This window comes from Berghia stephanieae, chromosome 3, assembly GCF_034508935.2.
Source record: "Berghia stephanieae isolate SIO BIC M18660-M18661 chromosome 3, UCSD_Bste_1.3, whole genome shotgun sequence".
Taxonomy (NCBI): Eukaryota; Metazoa; Mollusca; class Gastropoda; order Nudibranchia; family Aeolidiidae; genus Berghia; species Berghia stephanieae.
Genome location: NC_088362.1, coordinates 80904346 through 80922070, shown reverse-complemented (window position 1 = coordinate 80922070; position 17725 = coordinate 80904346). Strand labels below are relative to the sequence as shown.

Below are 17725 nucleotides of genomic sequence, written 5' to 3'. Positions count from 1 at the left end.
ACGAAGAAACATTGGAGCCCTATCTTTTTTTTTTAAAAGTGTTTACGTGTGTGCTGTCCTCTTAAAAGTATTCACTGTGCTGTTTACAACTAAGGGACATAATCTGTGATAACCGCATTCACCTAATAGAGTGGTCGAAGTGCTTGAATTATATTATTAGCATTCTCACCTCTTATGCTTATTCGTCCTTTTCTCATTTCGTATAAAGTAATTGGATCAGTAGTCTGATGTCACGCCACCCGGCAACGGCGGCCATCTTGGTTCTAAACAAAGAAAACATTACTTTTTATTCTTCATGCTGGCTAGAACTTTTCATTCCCTTTTCATATGCCTTGTGATCAGAATGTGTAAAAGTCAAAACATGATCAAATTTATGGGTTTTTTTTTCTCCTCTGGATACGCTTTTATGCACGCCGGAGAAATATTTCATATGGCGTCCGCCATTGTTCCGATAGTTTAGAGCCAGTGTTGCTAAGTTACCATGCGTCATTAGGAAGGAAATGACGTTACGACTACTGAATCCTATTAGAGGTGAGATTACTAATATAATATGACAACGTAAGAAAGTTTTTGGTCACATCTGAATTAAACTAAAGATTAAGTTGGAACAAAAAGGAGAAGGAAGAATAGGAAAAATCGGCATGTGGAATGATAACAAAAATATAACATAAAAGATTTCCAATTGCGTAATCTATTCAGAATAAGTTCCTTCTTTCACCCGTGACCAGGATTCGAACATGGTTTGTTACGGCCACAACGCAAAGTACTAACCACTATAGCCTACGGTCACGGCGATGAAGTTGTTGGTGATTTCTTTCTAAAGGTTTTAATGAAAGATTCAACCAAGATCACTCCAATCAAACACAATATTCAATGAATATCTGGATGACAGAACAAAAATAGAAAAGGATACAGAAAAACAGTTATTTAAATTTCATGGTGTATTTATTTAGCTCTTTATCTTGAATATGTCATATAATATATATTTTGTTGCTATTTTTTTTCTTATCCCGTAGAACAATTAATTGTACTGTGAATAGGGTGTGTATTTGACTTGCAGAGAAAATGTTTAGCCACATATACAGATTCACGTAAAGATCAATTTACTAGAAACAGAAAAAAGAAGAAGGGGAAAAAATAACATTTAAAAAAAATGAAATGAAATTTTTCAGTTGTTTAACCGGGTCAAAACAAGCTACATGCTTGAATAAAGAAAAAAAAAAGTTGCCGTGACCAGGATTCGAACCTGGGTTGTTGCGGCCACAACGCAAAGTACTAACCACTATACGATCACGGCTATGAATGTTAGACGTTATCTTTCTATTTGAAACATTCAAACCAAAGGCACACCCATTATTTGTAAGCTATTTTGTGAGTTGATATCAGAATAAACAACACAATCGGTATATTTACATTACTCCTACTGGATGCGCTTCATTCTGCCATAGCCGCAGGTGTGTGAGATTTCTTTCTACATGTAAAATGAACACTCAAATCAAACGCACAACTAACATTCAATGGAAAGATGACAAAACAAAAAAGAAAACCAGACGGAAACACGATCATTTAACTAAAAATGAGTTCTTTCTACAAGAAGCATTCAAGACCCTCATAAAATATGAGCAGATGATTAACTAACGACGTCGTCGGGGTATTTACTCCCGAGTGTGCGACATGCCTATAATTTGTTCTTATTATTTTCTTTGAATCACATTGAACAGTGAAGTGAAGATAATAATACTTGGCTAGGAGAGAAAGTGTTTGGTCACATCTGGATTCACCAAAACATCAATGGGTAGGAAATAGAGGATGATAGTAATAATACTTTGTTCGCATAAGGGTGTTTTTTGTTTTTTTTTTAGCTATAACATTCGTCCAAATAGCTTCCTCCGACAAAGAAAAAATAAACCAAAAAAAAAAAAAAAAAAAAAAGTTGCCGTGACCAGGATTCGAACCTGGGTTGTTGCGGCCACAACGCAAAGTACTAACCACTATACGATCACGGCGATGTAACTAGTGACGATTTGTTTCTATATGAAGCATTCAAGACAATGGAAATGCTCGATGATAAAGGCTGATGTAAGAAAAGATAAGGTTTACAGTGCAGTCGTCCTTGTCTCGATTTCCACCAATCTGGTTTGCTTCTATTCCTTGCCTGGCTTCGTCGTTTTGTGTTATGACCACTGTCATCTATTGAGATGTTGATGGTCATGACACTCGCTTTCAGAATTATAGGTCGCTGATTCAGGTCACTCCGTGAGAGGCGAAAGGTTGGGTCCTTTGAGAAAACTCATTGCTCGCAATCTTGGAACCCCTTTAAGGAGAGCTTTGAGCATATTATTTCAATGGATATTGCTTTTTATAAAGTCCATCCTAAAAAATAGGATTTTTGACAAATGGAAAAAAAGGACAGATAAATATAGTCATGTATGTTTAAACTATTCAACTATTAAATTATTCTCAATATTATCAAAATAGCCAAATGGGACCTTTATTACGCCTCGAGAACACCTCAAATGTAATTTCTTCATATGCAATGTCCAATATTTTGCAAATCTAGCCATCACAAACTTATAAATATAACAATACATTTCCATGCCTCGGAACAAGACTGAAAGAAAAAAAAATTAATAAAATACTGCTGTCACTTTTTTCAGCTTTTTTTTTTTTATGAAGTACAATATTCTCGATCAAAATACTTTACAATGAATTTGAACAAGCACACCAACAACTCGTTCAGGTCAGGACATTATTCCTATAAGTTGTTATTACATTAAAAAAATGTAACACTGACACTGGTCAGCATTTCTTATTACACCTGAGTGCGGTGAGAGAAATGAAGAAAGAGTCTATTCAAGGGACTCTGCACCACCTGCGACGACGGGATTCTAACCCAAGATTCCTTCCCCATTTTGTGTTTTACATTTTACAAACCATATATTACAGTGAACATTAATATTTGCCTCACATCGCTTAACATTTCAGGAGCTCGGCCTGTTCGTAGTTTCTGATAAGAAATAAACTTGAAGAGTTTCGATGATGATTGCACTGTGTGTTTTAGCCTGCATCCGTGACATTTTCACTTTACACAAAAGTGTCCCTGGTTAAACACGTCTCCAAATCTTAGCCTTCTCATACCCCTAGTCTGTAGATTGTTAAGTTCCGGATTCATCAGGGTAGAAAGAGATGATTTCATTTTATTATGATAAGAGTTGAATGAAACTTCCTGTCTTAGTCATACATTTGTAAAACACAATATTATTTCATGCTGGTTTGAATATATTTTCTTCAAATCTCGATTCATAAAAATAATCCCCTAATTGTCAAAAAGTGAGAAAAACTCCACACATCTAAAAATAAGGTAAAATAGAAATTATATGGGTTATATATATATATATATATATATATATATATATATATATATATATATATATATATATTTTATATGTATATATATATACTATATATATACTATATATATATATATATATATGCTTCTTATACTGCTTACTACTACTACTACTACTACTACTACTACTACTACTACTACTACTACTACTTCTACTACTACACTACTACTACTACTACACTACTACTACTACTACTACTACAACACACTACTACTACTACTGCTACTCTACACTACACTACTACTAATACACTACTACTACTACTTTACTACTACTACACACACTACTACTACTACTACTACTACTACTACTACTACTACTACTACTACTACTACTACTATACTACTATTACTACTGCTACTACTACTACTACTACTACTACTACTACTATACACTACTACTACTACTACTACTACTACTACTACTACTACCTACTCTACTACTACTATTACTACTACTACTACTATCTACTACTACTACTACTACTACTATTACTACTCTACTATACTACTACTACTACTACTACTACTACTTACTATACTACTACTACTACTACTACACTACTACTACTACTACTACTACTCTACTACTACACTACTACTACTACTACTACTACTACTACAAATACTACTACTACTACTACTACTACTACTACTACTACTACTACTACTACTACTACTACTACTACTACTACTACTACTACTACTACTACTACTACTATTACTACTGCTACTACTACTATTACTATTTGTATACTGTTTGCTATACTTTGTAACAAAATTCAAGTTGATTGACCGATTGATCAAGGGCCAAACCCAGCTGGTATTTGATTTTTATCCTCTTAACTTTTTCTCGCACTCTAGCTTGAGCTTTAGCTTTTATATAGAGAAATAACCACTAAATGTACTCAAAGCGCATTGCATTGGACCTCAAGCAAAGAGCAGTACTAAACATGTAGCAGGAAACACGACAGTTTTAATGCCCAATTACAATTCTAGAGCCATGTACTCATTTATTTACTTCAAAGTGTGGTGAGAGAATGTGAGTAAAGGGACTCGTTTTTACGATGATGTCAACGACACGACTTTACGACGATTTTAGCGACACAATTTTACGGCGATTTCAGTGACTCGATTTGATTTTATGACGATTTCAAGACACTCGCAACTGAAGCTACATGTCGGAAGACGAAAGTCATCATCATCACCCATTGTGGCTTGAGTACTCATGAGCACGTTGCCGGTCAGCTATCTCCACGTATCACGATCTTCTGCGGTGCGCATGAAGTCTGCGTTGCTTTTAAAACCACTTTTGGCCATTCTTAGGTTATTTAGATATGACATTCTCTGTCTTCCCCTAGCTCTCTTTCCTTCGATCATCCCAGATATTACCAACTTTTCTATTGCGACTCTTCTCCACACATGCCCCAGAAACAGTAACTCTCTCTTTCTGGTGGTATCTATTAACGAAGTGGCTAGCCGTACTTAAGGACGGGTAGACTGGAAGGACACAGGAGTCTAGCTGTTCTTATCCTGGGGCCTTCTTCCTTTTCTCACCTACAAACTACAATACCAAGAATCCTCACAAAGACCATTTAAAAGACAATTCATTATACAGGTGGTCAAACATGACATGATTTTATCCATGGAGATTTCTCCTTCCCTTTGTCTACAGCATTGATAAAAACGTTGATTTTAATGGCCAGGAATATATAATTTTCACACAAGGGCTATGGTCATTAAAGGAATTAAGACTGCCTGGTATCAATTAGTGCTAAAGGAGTAAATAAATAGAAATATGTTCTTGTTTTGTTTTTAAGGGTTTTACGGCGCTTGCAAAAGTCATATCAGTGCCAGAAAAAAAAAGAAGAACATGGATAATAAAACGTTCTAGAATTACAACTGAAGCACCCAAGAAAAGGTAAGGCAAAGGGGGATTGGTCTCATCCAGACAAAGCACAGGTTGCTTCTAAGAGGAAAACACTCAAAAGTTCCAAGTCTTATGATATATAAACAAAATATAATACAGTGCATAACAGAGAGATGATTGACAAGGAAAAAAATATCATCTCCCAAAAACATCTATACATTCGTCTGATTCCCTCTCAGCCAGGGTATCCGGTCAGAACCAGGACAAAACTAAGTAATATCATTCCAAGACAAAGACAGAAAGCAAGTTGGAAAACATATAGGGGGATAGAAGACACAGTAAGTACCTCCTCCCTGCCCACTATAGGAGGTCTAAACCCCACCCAGAATCGAATTAAGAGTGTAAATTGATTACAGTGCCGCAAGGACACCTGCGTTCCATAGAAATAAAGTACACACCAACAACTACCACGATGGTTCCCTTGTAAACAGTTTATCTCAGTTTACCACGACAAAATGATTATAATCATAGCGAATACCACAGATCAAAATTATATTAAAAGAAAAAAAAGAGATCAGGGAAATTTCTGTAATAGCCATTCCTTTATAAACATTGGTTTTCAAGATATTTCGCTTTCCCATGACATGACATTACTTCCTAGAAATGATACACATTATCTAATTATTTTAAAATCACCGCTTTCTCAACGTATAAAATCACAGTAAATAGCAGGCATCACAATACAGAAACAATTTGTGTATGTGCGTTTGTGTATGTGTGTGTGAATGTGTGTGTACATGCTTGTGTATGTGAAAACATAATCTGAAATAATAGCCCTTCTCGACGTCTATTATTAATAAAATTTTTAGCTTGTGGAAAAGATGAGAAAACATTTAAAATGTGGACATGGTAAAAACAAGCGCCAGCAGCTGATGATAAAGCGTGGCTTCCATCACAGCTTCTTTATTATCTCTGAAAAACCAGCTTCCTGTTTGACTTATGAATCACTCTCATTTTAAAAATAATATTTTACATAAATTCTCGAATTAAAGCAATCAGTCGTGTAACAAAAATGCTCTCAAGAGAAAGAACGTATTTTTTCTATTCTTTTGTCGACAGACAGCGTTATTACTACAGACCAGGTTCTCATTTTACACCTGAATACGATGACAGAATTTGAATCAAGAATCAAGATCATTTTTTTTTCACTAACACAACACATGTTTAATTTTTACAAGACCTGCAGATGACCTTGTCTGTGACATGACAATGATAATGGTTGGTAGAACTAATAAACTTGACAGTAACAGTGTTCTGTCAATCTATTTGGAAGAATGTATATTGGAAATTACTCTATTAATTACTCTCTAAACTGTCAGTGATTGCTCTCATACTGAAGTAATATGGATTGTATTACCATAACAATAGAAACTCATTCATATAGGTTACTATGACAATGATAGAAATAAATGTCAACTTGACGCAGCAGTAATAAAAATGCCTATTGTAATTGGTGGGTTCTTTTACATCCCGTTTTAACCCGTTAATTGCGTGCTCTGGAAAGATACGTATATAAAAATTATATTGGATATTATTCTATTATCACTATGCTGTCAGTGATTGCTTTCATATTGAAGTGATAAGGATTGTATTACCATAACAATAGAAACTCATTCATATAGGTTACACTGACAATGAGAAAGATAAATGTCAACACGACACAGCAGTAATAAATGCCTTTTGTAATTGGTGGGTTCTTTTACATCCCATTTTACCAGTTATCTGCGTATTCTGGAAAGACACGTATATGGAAATTTGGCCAGAAAACTCGTTCTTCGAATTATGTTAGGGGGCAGCGTGGCTCAGTGGTACGGTCTTTGCTTCCTACCCGAAAAGTACCGAGTCCAATCACTTGCCGCTGCGTTGTGTGGCCTTGAGCAAGTCACATCGCCCTAGCTCACTTTGCGGCGCTGCTCTGCGGCTGACGCCTGGGTTATTCCAGTCTTCCCTTGGAATAGACCCTAAAGACAAATTTCCCCTTGGGGATGAATAAAGGGAATTTTATTTTTATTTATTTTATATCGACCGATTTTAATTATACTTATCATGGTAGGTCCCAAGTTTGAGAGTTTTGACAACCAAAAAATCACCTATAAACGGCAAAGAGTCGGATTGGTTTAGATTGTAAATATTGAATGGATAGCCAGAATTATTGTTTTATTAAGGACGAAGAATAAAGCCAATTTCTCAAGAAGCTAAAACGGAAAATGTCATTTTTTCTCTGATCACTCAAAACTTTAAATCACGTATCGTTATCTGGTTCACTTTATTTTAAAAAATTATTTTTACGATACAAAACAGCCCACATCGCCGATCTCTCTCTCTCTCTCTCTCTCTCTCTCTCTCTCTCTCTCTCTCTCTCTATCTCTCTCTCTCTCTCTCCCCTAACTCTATCTATATATCTATCCATCTCTTTCTCTTTCTTCTCTTTTTCTGATTCACTATTCGTGATCTGGTTCGCTCCGAGCCGGAACACTATTCAGTCATAATTATGATCGCTCCTATGACAAAAGCAGATAAGGTCTCTTTGTTCACAGCCACAACCACAACCAACTCAGTAGAGTAAAGGCATCAGTCAATAAATGTAACCATAGTGTTTGTATAAACCGTCATTCTCCATTCAACAACTTTCAATGATATTGACCACCCCTTTTTGTCGCGTTCCATTCACAGATCGAAATAGACACCACTAATCTGTGATAGCCACTGCCGCCACCACCCGTCCACATTTTCGCAATTCCCACCACAACACTAAGCAAGCTCGCTGTTTAAATAGATGTAAAAAACAAAACTTCATCCAATCTTCTTTCCTCCCGCGGGGAAAGCCACCCGTCAATTCACACACAATATAAACTCATTCACACGTCACAAAATCTCTACATAAACACCCAATACCTGCAACACCCACCCACACAATCTAAACAAAAAACTACAAAGAAACTCGCGGTATCTCAAGTACCACTCTACACGTGGTATGTACTATGTACTTTCGAAAAGCAACAGCAGTAGTGTAGTACAGATCTGTTGTTGTAGCTTTGTATCAGGTCCACTTTCATTCTCATCACACCAAATGTGAACTGGACATAAAATGTGAATAACCTCGTCATGAAAGAAAGAAAGAACATCAGAGTGAATGGCGCTCTTACTCCCCCAATCATTTCTTTGTCCATCGCCGGCACACCGTTACCTAACCCCTCTCAAAACAAGATGACCATGAAATCCTCACGCCCCAGACCAAACCTACGTAATTCTACGCCACTGCATTAATAGGTTACGCCCACCAACACTCCCCCACACCACCACACCCCCCTCTAACCTTTAATCCACTAAATTGTTCCATCCGTTCTTGCTCACAGCGGTATTCAGTGCCCCCCCCCCCCCCTGCTCACCCAGCCACCCATTTTACGGTTGTTTTCTGAGTTTTAGCACGTGCCTACAATCCAGAGAGGCGTAAACAATTAGGCGGCTTGCGCCCCTACTTCAAACAGGCGACTTATCAGCTTAACTCACCACAATATCAAATTGCATCCTCGCTGAGTTTATAAATGTGAGATGGGCTGTCTACCCCCTCATTATCGATGGGTTTTAACGTCATCAGGTGGAAGTTTATGGATTAGCGGGTCTATTGAAGATGGATTCAATTTCATGACCTTTACTCTCTCACTCCCTCTGTATACTTTCATTGTCTTTATCTCTGAACCCGGCGCTGGATATCCGTGCGTAACTTTCAATTTTTGCCGACATTTGCTCATTGATGTTGATTATAGAATGCGGCTATGTGGTCTAGTGGTATGACACTCGCTTTCGGATCGGAAGGTCCTGGGTTCGAGCCTCGCTCGGCGCATAGTTGAGTCCTTGGAAAAGACTCTTTACTCACATTCTCTCACCGTACTCAGGTGTAAAATGAGTACCTGGTCGTGAACAGCGTTGTCTTTGTCCGAAAAAATGTAATGTCGCTTAACAGGCGTCATGTCCCGTATGTTGCTGTTGACCAGGGAACCCTTGTAAAGCGCTTTGAGCACATTTAGTGGATATTGCGCTATATAAAAGCTCAATTTAAGTGATGCCATTTTTCAACAGTAAAAATATAACAGGAAAGATGAGGACAGACAGTGAAGGCCTTTATAATCTATTAAGAGATGATACGGGTGAGGGCCCTTGCTGCAAAATCATATTATCTCTTGTCTCCTCTACAACCATCTTGGTCAGGAGGATGATTTTGTGAAAAGTAATCCATAAGATATGTGGATAATCACAATTTCTTGTTAGATCGACAGTAATGATTGTTAGCAGTCAGTGTTTACTATTGAGTTTCAGACTGCCTAGCTCATAGTACTATGGATCAGATGCTGGTTTTAACAAGGAATGAAGTGAGTAGAAACAATGGGATGACAAGAGAGAGTAAAATCTTTTGCACCGATGGGGAGTCGAACCATGGCCTTCGTGAACTCTTAGTATAACGAAGGCCACGGTCGAACTCACGCCCGACTGTTACAACACCTCTGTCTGGTCACGAGAGAGAGACGCTCTACAATTGGATTCAATAGTCTGATGTCACGCGCCCGGCAACGGCGGCCATCTTGGTTCTAAACAAAGAAAATCATTACTTTTTATTCTTCATGCTGGCTAGAACTTTTCATTCCCTTTTCATATGCCTTGTGATCAGAATGTGTAAAAGTCAATACATGATCAAATTGATGGGGTTTTTTACCTCTGGATACGCGTTTAAGCTCGCCGGGGAAATATTTCATACGGCGTCAGCCATTGTTCCGATAGTTTAGAGCCAGTGTTACTAAGTTACCATACGTCATAAGGAAGGAAGTGATAGTACGACTGTTGAAGACTATTGACGCCATCCACCAGTAACTAGTTTAGCGCAATGTGATTTCCATGAGGTGTCAGAGAAGTACATCCGTATTGACCTCACATGCCTTGTGAAAACAAAATAATAGTTGAAACATGCCCCTAAGGCTGTGAGGTAGATAAATTATAGATATTTGACGATCTGAGTAGACATGGGGTTGTATAGAATATGGAAACAAAACTTACATTACAAATATGTGTGTGTTGATGGCCAGAGAAAACAACTTCAATTAAATATTGAATTTTTAAAAAATAATTTAAATTCCAAAAGACTTTTTAACAGATTCAGAGCCTATCATTTTCTTAATCAATCGTTGAATTTTAAATTTTTTTTTTTTGGGGGGGGGGGGGGGGGGGGGGGGGCAAAATGTATAAAAAAATGTATTTTGTAAGAGTACGTCCGTCTGTATTGACCTCACATTCCTTATTTAACTGATTAAATGTTGTACTCTGAAGAAACAAAGATGAAACAAATACGCGTTTTTGAAAACTTGGGTCATAAAACTCGTCCTTCAATAAATATCGATCGATTTAAATGACCCTCATCTTAACAAAAAACTCTTAAACCTGAGTTCTTACTTTGAGGGTTTTTGTCAAAATGAGGATCATTTAAATCGATCAATATATAGAGGGGAAAATTATCTTGCCAAATTTTTAAATACGTGTATTTCCACAGGGCCGTCAGTTAATTGGTTTGAAAAGATAATCATTGACACACATGCCCTGCTAAGGCCTGGGGCGAGATAGTAGATAGATGATAGAAAGGCGATCTGAGTACATTTGGATTGTTGAATTGAATGCGGAGGAACAAACTCAAATGTCACACCGTGATGAAGGAAGATAATGATGGCTGATTCCACAATTCATAGAGAGTCTCAAACTTGGGACATTGGTAGTCTCAGGTTGAAGATCGTTTGACTAGTTGAAGGTCACTCTTTTATAATCCTTCAGGGTAATCCTAAGAATCTGCCTATACATCCTGCTACTAAAATAGCTGTCATCTTATGATTCAATTAATGTAATCTATTCATTATTAGTCCTCCGAAGGAATGGTTACATACAAACTTTCAGGGATATTGGAACCGAAAGAGTAGAAACTGTGACGTCACGACTTCACTGCCCTAATGACACAAAAAAAAAAAAAAAAAGAAAGATTGACACATTATTCTGGGATCAAAGCTAATCATATTACTTTTGAGATATGTGCCCTATCAACTGAGCTATCCAAACCCCTGAGTGACCAAAATACTAAATAATCTCCGGTATTTAAACATGATCGTCCATAGCTTATCATAATTGCCCACCTTTACATAGTGCATTCAGCCTAAAAAAAAAAAATTATCTTTTCCTCTTTGTGTTCAGTACGTAATGTCCACTCCTCTGTACTATTATGGCATAACACTTTTATTTTTCTTCTCTTTCCTCAATTTGGCAACTGAGAAAGCTTTTTAATTAAATATCGATCGTTAAAGACATGACCCACACTATTTTAAAAATCTGAGAGAAAGAAAGAAAGATAGATAGATAGATAAATAGATAGATAGATAGATAGATAGATATATAGATAGATAGATAGATAGATAGATAGATAGATAGATAGATACACACACACACACACACACACACACAGAGAGAGAGAGAGAGAGAGAGAGAGAGAGAGAGAGAGAGAGAGAGAGAGAGAGAGAGAGAGAGAGAGAGAGATGTTGGATAATCCGATTGTTAGGGTCGAATCGTTGTGAATTTCTTATAATTACTAGATTTCTATATTTTTCATAAAAATCTGAAAACGTGTTAACGAAACAGAGTCAGTACAAATAGGAAGTCTCGGGTTTCAGACGTTTTGACAAGCTCTAGGTCAAAAAGATCTATAATTGAAGCACAAGTAGTTATTTGTGTGTGTGTGTGTGTGTGTGTGTGTGTGTGTGTGTTTGTTTTTTTTTTCTTTCAAAAATTAAATAAGTGGGATTTGTGAGAATGCGGCTGTTTGACCTCACATGCCCTGGGAAAAAAGAAAAAAAAAAGAAAAGCGGTGACATGTCCTTAAGGCCTTTGGGGGGAGAGATAAGAGATGGTGGTGGGTGGGGTTGGCGGGGGGAGGGAGGGGGTGGGGGTGGAAGGCAGATAGATCATAGATAAGCGATTCGAGCACATCGTTGTTGAAAAGAATGGGGAAAACAACTTAAATCACAGAGGTGTGATGATTGAAGGTAGATAATAATACGGGTTGATTCCACAGTTAATAGGGAAGCTGGAGGATAGAATAGATAGATGAGAAGTAGATAATATGTACACATTCATGACAGATTGACACGTGCAGCAGGGGGTCAAAGGTGAAAATGGGAAGGAGGGAGAATAGGGGGTGGGGCTGGGCAGGTAAATATTCAAGGGAGAAAACAAAGCAGAACAAAACAAATGATGTTGTAAGAAAAAAAAATATGGGATTGATGAAAGATGAAGGATGTTTGGTTGAGAAGAATCGAGTAGAAGGAAAAAAAAAAAAGGAATAAAGATGAAAAAGGAATTAAAGATAAATGATTTCAAAACTTTATATAACTATAATACTTCTTTTTTAAATCTCCCTCATGTCTCATGTTTGGATGGCCAGTTGTTGGTGAAGGAACGCTTAGCTCTGTCAGGGGCCCAATACCTATCATATTATGTACAACTATCTCGACATTTTCAAAGTTTGTGAAATTTTCAATTCAAGCAGTACATGTATAAATCATTCATCCTTTTTTTTCTTCTTTTTTTTTTGTTTATAGATAGATAGATAAATGAATGGGTTAGTAGGTAGACGGACAAATTGATCTTATGAGAGGAGATCTGTATACGCGCCTACTTGAGGGGGGTGGGTGGGGGCATAGAGAATACAAGACTAGTCTGAGGGTGGGGTGGGGGGGGGGGTCAGAGCGAGTGAGAAAGAGTGGTTGGGGGGGGGGGGGGGGGGGGGGGAGAACGTGAGTGAGTGGAGAGAGAGAGTGAGGGAGAGTGAGAATGAAAGAAAGAAATAAAGAGAGAGAGAGAGAGAGAGAGAGAGAGAGAGAGAGAGAGAGAGAGAGAGAGAGAGAGAGAAAGTGTGTGTGTGTGATATAAATAAATATACACAAATATACTTATATAATTATAAGTATAGAGAGAGAATCAAATAGTGTGTAGCTAGTCCCAAATATGATGATCATTTTGCGGGCAATCCCGATTATTCGGGTCAAATCCAAGGAGAACCCGCGTGGTTATTTTCTTATAATTACTTTCTATGGTTTTCATTAAAATTCTGGAAACGTGTGTACGAGGCGGTGCCAGTGTAGTACTGTTATCTCCCCCTTAAAAAATAGTCCTTCAGAGCCATTTGGCCCATGGAGTCGGAGTTAATTCCGAATTCTATCACGTAAAACGGACAATGACAATTGCTTGCTACCCTTGGATAGGACATTAGTCTATCGCAAAGTACTATCCGCTAGATCTAACAGACCCAGATACCTAATCAATGCTGGGTGGACAGTGGGTCGGGAAAACATCTCAATATCCCCCGGGATTGATCTCGGTCCCTTTGCATATGAAACGAGGGCTCAATCAACTCAGCTGTCGGGACCTTTTAAAAGAATTTTGAAAGTGTTGAAAAGTCTTTGAAGACAGACAGCTGGAGATTGATTGGGTTGTTGAAAATAAACCCAACTGACACATTATTATCATGGAATTATTCTCTATGGAAATACCATGGATTTCCCAAATACTTAAGATGATTATAATGTTAAATCAAGGTGTCACAGTGGTGGATTTGATGAGCCAACAAAGAGGGTAGGCGATTGAAATCATGTTTCTTTGTTCATCTACTGATTTCATTTTTCAACGTGGAATATTTTCAAAAGAATTCCAAAATTATTGTCTTTTTTTCTCCTTAAAATTTTGATTTGACGATTACAGCAGGCCTGTAGGGAGAGCGGCTTTGTAATCTGCTGGTGGCGTAACACTTGCTCATGGGCAAGATATCGGGTTCGAGTCCCGTCCTAATTAAGCAAAGTTGAATCATTTGAAAGAAGCTCTTTACTCATATTATTCTCTCATCGGATTCGGGTATAAAATGAGTAGGGCAAAGTGGGGGAATTCCACATCCAACTTTTTCAGTTTATTGTCATTATGTTTCTATTGATGAAGTGAACACACAAACAGAATACAAATATCCCACAATCCTTCAAACTTGGATTCTCTACAAATAGCGTTTTTAAAAAATGGAACAACACTTCAAAAATCTTACATTTTCTATGTATTTACAGCGTTGTTTCTGTTAATAGAAAGAAGAAAAAAATTGTTGAAGCCAGCGCTTCACAAGAGTCCTACATGTTGAGAGTTGCTGTTGGCTTGGGACTCCTTTAAAATCTCTTGGAGCTCGTTCAGTGGATATTGATTTATATAAAGGCGCAGGATTTCTCAATGTTTGCAACATAGCATATATTATATATTAAACAATTGCTAAAATATGATATATAATAATTGATAATATATAATAATAAAAATACAACAACAAGGAAAACAATCCAAAATCGGAATAAGATGGAGTTTGAGCCTGGGAAAAGTGGGGTTAGATTGTTGGGAAAGGGGGGAGGGGGGATGGTAGATGGGGCTGTAAAGGTATGTTTTGGCGATAAATTCCATTACGACGTGTGCCAAAATGGATTGAAAGGTAGAAAAAAGAAAGAATTGGAGTTGATTTGAAGGTGGGGATCGGAGGGGTCTTTGTAGTCGATCGTGGGAAAAGGTAGACAAAGAGGCAATGACTTTACCATATGTTACTAGCAAAGGTACTTACAGGCTACTTCTACCAAAATCTTACAAAACAATTTTTATCCATTTTGGCTAGAAAACAATGTCTTCAAATATCGATCAATTAAGATTATCCTCAAAGTTGTTAAAAGTCTCAAACCGGAAGCTTCAAAGAAACGTACTTTTAAGACTTTTGGACATTTGGGATCATCTTTAATTTATCAAATTTTTAAGTGAATGTTTTCTGTCAAAAATGAAAATAAAGAAGTGTTTCATCGTAGTATGGTCGTACTAAGGATGAACGTGGGAGAACGTGAGTCGATGAATGTCATGAGTATTAAATTGTTTGGAGAAAATGTAATGAGCAGATCACCTGGTTGGATGGAGAAATGAATGGAGTGGTCACATGTTTCAATAACAGGGCTGGTCAATGTTCTGGTATGTGGCGTGTGGCTACAATGATGTCGTTATCATATTATATTATACATGTATTATTGTCTTTGTTTTGAACGCCCGGTGAAAATTTCTTATTACTTGATATACGATGCAAACAGAGCTGGCCGTTCAATGAACGATGTCCGTTCAATGAACGTGATGATATGTCGATCAACTCAAAATTTATGATTTGAGTGTTGAACATGTTTTTATGTTTGTTTTTAAGGGTTTTACGGCGCTCTCAACACATTTAGGTTATATCAGCGCCAGTAAAAAGGAAGAAAATGGGATAGAAAAAAGTTCTAGAATTACAATTAAAGCACTCAAGAAAAAGTAAGACATAGGGGAACTGAGAACAAATAGGGATCAGATGTAGATTCCAAGAGCATAACACCAATGTACTTAGTTTGAGTATAATTTTAAGTCAAATTCAATTGCCTTGAAAGACAATACATTTTTCGACGTCGTAAGAGAACTCCACGGAGCTTTTTATTTGGTTCATGGAGGGATGGTTCCTGCAATACATTTCGCTCACTTATTGTAGAATTCTTTTCCAATGTCGAGAACGGAAAATGGTTCAATATAAAATTTTAAGAAATTGGTTGTATTCAAAATAATGAGAAGAACCACTTACTGGTATCTACTCAATGCAAGTATTCCCACCTCATTGCCATACTCGCTAACAGAAAAGTTCTGCACATAAACCGTATAAATGTGGTAGTATCACATCCAGAGAACAATAGAACAGAAAATTAAGTCAAAATAAACAGATTTAGGAAGAAAATGAATATAACAGCTTCAAAAAAGAACTAAATGTCGAGGTTGTTTATATCCATTTTTGTATTTTACATTTTACAGTCCGCAGCTTCTAGCGGCTTAGTATGTATCCTGTTCAGATTTATGACGCTCCTTTTATTTATTTATTTATTTATTTATTTATTTATTTATTCATTTATTTATTTATTTATTTATCTATTTATTCATTTAAGTTTATGAATCAAATACAGATCGCCTCATTTAATTATAACTCATACTTTATAAGTGAAGCTTAATAAGATACAATACGATCATTTTAAATTACAAGTACCAAATAATCTATTTAATTGGATGCGTATTATATTATTATGATAAATGCTCCCTCACACCCGACCTCCTCAAACAAATACAATTGCCATTCAATCTTGTGTCTATTTATTTTTTATTTTTTGGTGGGTGCCTGCGGTCGAGGCAGATAGCTAGAAATCCTTGTATGTATATTATTACATGTTTAGAAGTCGCTGGTTCTGTCTAGTATTTCTCTGTCGTTGTCGGGGAGTGGAGTGAACAAAGAAATCTTTGGTTTATCAAGTTAACTGCTGTGCTCTAGAAAAGCACGTATTTACAAATTTGGCCAGAAAACTCGTCCTTCAAATATCGATCGATTTAAATGACCCTCATCTTGGAGAAAACTCTCAAACCTGGAACTTCCACGAAGTCTTCCTTCAGTCCCAGGTTTGAGAGTTTTTGCTAAGATGAGGGTCATTTAAATCGATCGATATTTGAAGGACGAATTTTCTAGCCAAATTTTTAGATACGTGTTTTTCTAGAGTACGGTAGTTAACGGGTTTAATTCCCGCTGGTACAGAGGATAAAATACCTATACAAACAAGCCATTGTGAGCCACTTCTTGTTGTGTCAACATGCTTTATGAGTAAAACAAAACCTCATGTGCGGATTCTGCCATTGCTAAGGAAACAAAGATGAAAATAATCTTTGATTTATAAAGAAAAAAGTATAGAAGTAGAATTCTCTCCTTTTACCTCTCTCTCTCTCTCTCTCTCTCTCTCTCTCTCTCTCTCTCTCTCTCTCTCTCTCTCTCTCTCTCTCCAACTCACTCTCACTCCTTTCTTCTCTCTTTATATTATTCTTTCTCCTTTCCTCTCTATAATCTCTCTCTCTGTCTCTCTATCCCCCCCTCTCTCCCTCCCTCTCTCTCTCTCTCTCTATATATATATATATATATATATATATATATATATATATTATTGTACATATTTATATTATATATATATATATATATCTATTTATCTATCTGTTTATCTATCTATCTATCTATCTATCTATCTATCTATCTATCTATCTATCTATCTATCTATCTATCTATATCTATTATCTATCTATCTATCTATCTATCTATCTATCTATCTATCTATATCTATCTATCTATCTATCTATCTATCTATCTATCTATCCATCTATCTATATATCTATCTATCTATCTATCTATCTATCTATCTATCTATCTATCTATCTATCTATCTATCTATCTATCTATCTGCTTCGCCCACTCG

General features: G+C 36.7%; 2 non-coding genes across 2 annotated transcripts; both read right to left on the bottom strand.

Moving 5' to 3' along the window:
* Window positions 1-1225: 1225 nt before the first annotated feature.
* Trnah-gug (transfer RNA histidin (anticodon GUG)) lies at window positions 1226-1297 on the bottom strand. Its single transcript has one exon. It is a non-coding gene; the product is annotated as a tRNA-His (tRNA).
* Window positions 1298-1934: 637 nt separating this feature from the next.
* On the bottom strand, window positions 1935-2006 carry Trnah-gug (transfer RNA histidin (anticodon GUG)). Its single transcript has one exon. It is a non-coding gene; the product is annotated as a tRNA-His (tRNA).
* Window positions 2007-17725: the final 15719 nt, after the last annotated feature.